Raw genomic sequence first — 6174 nt, forward strand, 5'->3', positions numbered from 1 at the left:
GAGAAACAGGCGCTTCTTTTGCGCAAGGTATCGAAGGGCGCTATGTTCAAAAATCTGAAACTAGAGCCCAAAATTTGAAAAAAATGGTCCAAAATAGGGGGGTCGACCTATTCCACGGCTCCTAGAGAAAAATAATGAGGGGTGTCACGGGGTATGACTATATAGGTCTTGTAGAGGAGAAACAGGCGCTTCTTTTGCGCAAGGTATCGAAGGGCGCTATGTTCAAAAATCTGAAACTAGAGCCAAAAATTTGAAAAAAATGGTCCAAAAATAGGGGTGTCGACCTATTCCAGGGCTCCTAGAGAAAAATAATGAGGGGTGTCACGGGGTATGACTATATAGGTCTTGTAGAGGAGAAACAGGCGCTTCTTTTGCGCAAGGTATCGATGGGCGCTATGTTCAAAAATCTGAAACTAGAGCCCAAAATTTGAAAAAAAATGGTCCAAAATAGGGGGGTCGACCTATTCCACGGCTCCTAGAGAAAAATAATGAGGGGTGTCACGGGGTATGACTATATAGGTCTTGTAGAGGAGAAACAGGCGCTTCTTTTGCGCAAGGTATCGAAGGGCGCTAGGTTCAAAAATCTGAAACTAGAGCCCAAAATTTGAAAAAAATGGTCCAAAATAGGGGGGTCGACCTATTCCACGGCTCCTAGAGAAAAATAATGAGGGGTGTCACGGGGTATGACTATATAGGTCTTGTAGAGGAGAAACAGGCGCTTCTTTTGCACAAGGTATCGAAGGGCGCTATGTTCAAAAATCTGAAACTAGAGCTCAAAAGTTGAAAAATATGGCCCAAAAATAGGGGGGTCGACCTATTCCGGGGCTCCTAGAGAAAAATAATGAGGGGTGTCACGGGGTATGACTATATAGGTCTTGTAGAGGAGAAACAGGCGCTTCTTTTGCGCAAGGTATCGAAGGGCGCTATGTTCAAAAATCTGAAACTAGAGCCCATAGTTTGAAAAAAATGGTCCAAAATAGGGGGGTCGACCTATTCCAGGGCTCCTAGAGAAAAATAATGAGGGGTGTCACGGGGTATGACTATATAGGTCTTGTAGAGGAGAAACAGGCGCTTCTTTTGCGCAAGGTATCGAAGGGCGCTATGTTCAAAAATCTGAAACTAGAGCCCAAAATTTGAAAAAAATGGTCCAAAAATAGGGGGGTCGACCTATTCCAGGGCTCCTAGAGAAAAATAATGAGGGGTGTCACGGGGTATGACTATATAGGTCTTGTAGAAGAGAAACAGGCGCTTCTTTAGCTCAAGGTATCGAAGGGCGCTATGTTAAAAAAACTGAAACTAGAGCCCAAATTTTGAAAAAAATGGTCCAAAATAGGGGGGTCGACCTATTCCAGGGATCCTAGAGAAAAATAATGAGGGGTGTCACGGGGTATGACTATATAGGTCTTGTAGAGGAGAAACAGACGCTTCTTTTGCGCAAGGTATCGAAGGGCGCTATGTTAAAAAATCTGAAACTAGAGCCCAAAATTTGAAAAAAATGGTCCAAAATAGGGGGGTCGACCTATTCCAGGGCTCCTAGAGAAAAATAATAAGGGGTGTCACGGGGTATGACTATATAGGTCTTGTAGAGGAGAAACAGGCGCTTCTTTTGCGCAAGGTATTGAAGGGCGCTATGTTCAAAAATCTGACACTACAGCCCAAAATTTGAAAAAAATGGTCCAAAATAGGGGGGTCGACCTATTCCACGGCTCCTAGAGAAAAATAATGAGGGGTGTCACGGGGTATGACTATATAGGTCTTGTAGAGGAGAAACAGGCGCTTCTTTTGCGCAAGGTATCGAAGGGCGCTATGTTCAAAAATCTGAAACTAGAGCCCAAAATTTGAAAAAAATGGTCCAAAATAGGGGGGTCGACCTATTCCACGGCTCCTAGAGAAAAATAATGAGGGGTGTCACGGGATATGACTATATAGGTCTTGTAGAGGAGAAACAGACGCTTCTTTTGCGCAAGGTATCGAAGGGCGCTATGTTCAAAAATCTGAAACTAGAGCCCAAAATTTGAAAAAAATGGTCCAAAATAGGGGGGTCGACCTATTCCAGGGCTCCTAGAGAAAAATAATGAGGGGTGTCACGGGGTATGACTATATAGGTCTTGTAGAGGAGAAACAGGCGCTTCTTTTGCGCAAGGTATCGAAGGGCGCTATGTTCAAAAATCTGAAACTAGAGCCCAAAATTTTAAAAAAATGGTCCAAAATAGGGGGGTCGACCTATTCCACGGCTCCTAGAGAAAAATAATGAGGGGTGTCACGGGGTATGACTATATAGGTCTTGTAGAGGAGAAACAGGCGCTTCTTTTGCGCAAGGTATCGAAGGGCGCTATGTTCAAAAATCTGAAACTAGAGCCCAAAATTTGAAAAAAATGGTCCAAAATAGGGGGGTCGACCTATTCCACGGCTCCTAGAGAAAAATAATGAGGGGTGTCACGGGATATGACTATATAGGTCTTGTAGAGGAGAAACAGGCGCTTCTTTTGCGCAAGGTATCGAAGGGCGCTATGTTCAAAAATCTGAAACTAGAGCCAAAAATTTGAAAAAAATGGTCCAAAAATAGGGGTGTCGACCTATTCCAGGGCTCCTAGAGAAAAATAATGAGGGGTGTCACGGGGTATGACTATATAGGTCTTGTAGAGGAGAAACAGACGCTTCTTTTGCGCAAGGTATCGAAGGGCGCTATGTTCAAAAATCTGAAACTAGAGCCCAAAATTTGAAAAAAAATGGTCCAAAATAGGGGGGTCGACCTATTCCACGGCTCCTAGAGAAAAATAATGAGGGGTGTCACGGGGTATGACTATATAGGTCTTGTAGAGGAGAAACAGGCGCTTCTTTTGCGCAAGGTATCGAAGGGCGCTAGGTTCAAAAATCTGAAACTAGAGCCCAAAATTTGAAAAAAATGGTCCAAAATAGGGGGGTCGACCTATTCCACGGCTCCTAGAGAAAAATAATGAGGGGTGTCACGGGGTATGACTATATAGGTCTTGTAGAGGAGAAACAGGCGCTTCTTTTGCGCAAGGTATCGAAGGGCGCTATGTTCAAAAATATGAAACTAGAGCCAAAAATTTGAAAAAAATGGTCAAAAAATAGGGGTGTCGACCTATTCCAGGGCTCCTAGAGAAAAATAATGAGGGGTGTCACGGGGTATGACTATATAGGTCTTGTAGAGGAGAAACAGACGCTTCTTTTGCGCAAGGTATCGAAGGGCGCTATGTTCAAAAATCTGAAACTAGAGCCCAAAATATGAAAAAAATGGTCCAAAATAGGGGGGTCGACCTATTCCACGGCTCCTAGAGAAAAATAATGAGGGGTGTCACGGGGTATGACTATATAGGTCTTGTAGAGGAGAAACAGGCGCTTCTTTTGCACAAGGTATCGAAGGGCGCTATGTTCAAAAATCTGAAACTAGAGCTCAAAAGTTGAAAAATATGGCCCAAAAATAGGGGGGTCGACCTATTCCGGGGCTCCTAGAGAAAAATAATGAGGGGTGTCACTGGGTATGACTATATAGGTCTTGTAGAGGAGAAACAGGCGCTTCTTTTGCGCAAGGTATCGAAGGGCGCTATGTTCAAAAATCTGAAACTAGAGCCCATAATTTGAAAAAAATGGTCCAAAATAGGGGGGTCGACCTATTCCAGGGCTCCTAGAGAAAAATAATAAGGGGTGTCACGGGGTATGACTATATAGGTCTTGTAGAGGAGAAACATGTGCTTCTTTTGAGCAAGGTATCGAAGGGCGCTATGTTCAAAAATCTGAAACTGGAGCCCATAATTTGAAAAAAAAATGGTCCAAAATAGGGGGGTCGACCTATTCCACGGCTCCTAGAGAAAAATAATGAGGGGTGTCACGGGGTATGACTATATAGGTCTTGTAGAGGAGAAACAGGCGGTTCTTTTGCGCAAGGTATCGAAGGGCGCTATGTTCAAAATACTGAAACTAGAGCCCAAAATTTGAAAAAAAAATGGTCCAAAATAGGGGGGTCGACCTATTCCAGGGCTCCTAGAGAAAAATAATAAGGGGTGTCACGGGGTATGACTATATAGGTCTTGTAGAGGAGAAACAGGCGCTTCTTTTGCGCAAGGTATCGAAGGGCGCTATGTTCAAAAATCTGAAACTAGAGCCAAAAACTTGAAAAAAATGGTCCAAAATAGGGGTGTCGACCTATTCCACGGCTCCTAGAGAAAAATAATGAGGGGTGTCACGGGGTATGACTATATAGGTCTTGTAGAGGAGAAACAGGCGCTTCTTTTGCACAAGGTATCGAAGGGCGCTATGTTCAAAAATCTGAAACTAGAGCCCAAAATTTGAAAAATGGCCCAAAAATAGGGGGGTCGACCTATTCCGGGGCTCCTAGAGAAAAATAATGAGGGGTGTCACGGGGTATGACTATATAGGTCTTGTAGAGGAGAAGCAGGCGCTTCTTTTGAGTAAGGTATCGAAGGGCGCTATGTTCAAAAATCTGAAACTAGAGCCCATAATTTGAAAAAAATGGTCCAAAATAGGGGGGTCGACCTATTCCACGGCTCCTAGAGAAAAATAATGAGGAGTGTCACGGGGTATGACTATATAGGTCTTGTAGAGGAGAAACAGGCAGTTCTTTTGCGCAAGGTATCGAAGGGCGCTATGTTCAAAAATCTGAAACTAGAGCCCAAAATTTGAAAAAAATGGTCCAAAATAGGGGGGTCGACCTATTCCAGGGCTCCTAGAGAAAAATAATAAGGGGTGTCACGGGGTATGACTATATAGGTCTTGTAGAGGAGAAACAGGCGCTTCTTTTGCACAAGGTATCGAAGGGCACTATAATTTAAACTCACATTTTGAAATTTTTACATGATTTCCATTCTCAGTACAGTAAAATGATATGAAAAATAAGCCATAGAAACCAAGAAATTAACAATGTTGTTATAGGTAAAATAGCGATAAACAGATTATAATAGATTCATTTCAAAGTCTGGTTGGTAGTGTTTTTGTTGGCCAACGTGATAACCCAAAGGACCAATCATGCTTTGTGTACTACTTCGAATTCTCCTTCATGATGTGGTTATGACGGTCGGCTACACTCGACTTCCCTAGCTACATTGGGATAGGTAGAGTAGACAACAACGTCGTTTTTTTTAATATCACCTTGACCTCTTTGTTGTGTATTTTAACCGTCCATAGTTTTGTGGGAATGCGTGACTTAAATACCGTTTAAAAAGCATCCTTGATCGTCACACCTGTCTTATTCTTTGGCGGCGAAACCTGGCAACCGTATTTTGAGAATGTAAACACACCTTTCAGTGGACCAAAGAAGTGAGTGTACAAACAGCAGAATTCACGAAGATATGCAGCTTGAACCACGTATTGGTATGGTCCAAAGTTTTAGGATTTTGTAGTAATCGTTTGTTCGACGTAGTACCAGGTCCCGCAAAGTTGTGCTTCAAACGATGCATCTCTACCGGGGAGTTTTTATTTAGTTTGTTTATCAACCATCAACTGGTAGTACCCATAAGGTGGAATTTCCTCGATCCACCCTCCGTCGTCGCCCGTTAAAAGATTATAATGTAAAAAAACTAATTGTCTCTGTACTTCTCTTATACTTCAGACTGCCGTAAAACGACGTTGCTAAAATTTTACTGCTCCGATTGGATTGTTTATGTCACGATAGTTTGTACGTCTTTGGTAAATCTCTTCCTCCACCTATGTGTCAACTCCTAGAAACAGCACTGGGGAAGATATTCTTAAAAGAGGGAGACACACGCAACCTCCTGTTTGGTAAAAGTAAAAGAGGGACAAAAGATACCAGAGGGATATAGTCAAACTCATAAATCGAAAATAAACTGACAATGTCATGGCTGAAAATGAAAAAGACTAACAGACAAACAATAGTACACATGACACATCAAAGAAAACTAAAGAATAAGCAATACGAACCCCACCAAAAACTAGGGTTGATCTCAGGTGCTCCGGAAGGGTAAGCAAATCCTGTTCCACATGTGGCACCCGTCGTGTTGCTCATCTTATAACAAATCCGGAAAAATAGTCTAATTCGGTAGGTTACATTCTTAAAAGGGAAGGGGATTGTAGTTACGATGTAAGGAACATATCCGATATTATCTGTGAAACGCTTATTCCATAACGTTCAACCAACTCGTGATGGGGTGCGAAAAACTTACGAAGGGACGAGTG

The sequence above is a fragment of the Mytilus edulis genome, chromosome 12 (genome assembly GCF_963676685.1).
Source record: "Mytilus edulis chromosome 12, xbMytEdul2.2, whole genome shotgun sequence".
In the NCBI taxonomy this organism is placed as follows: domain Eukaryota; kingdom Metazoa; phylum Mollusca; class Bivalvia; order Mytilida; family Mytilidae; genus Mytilus; species Mytilus edulis.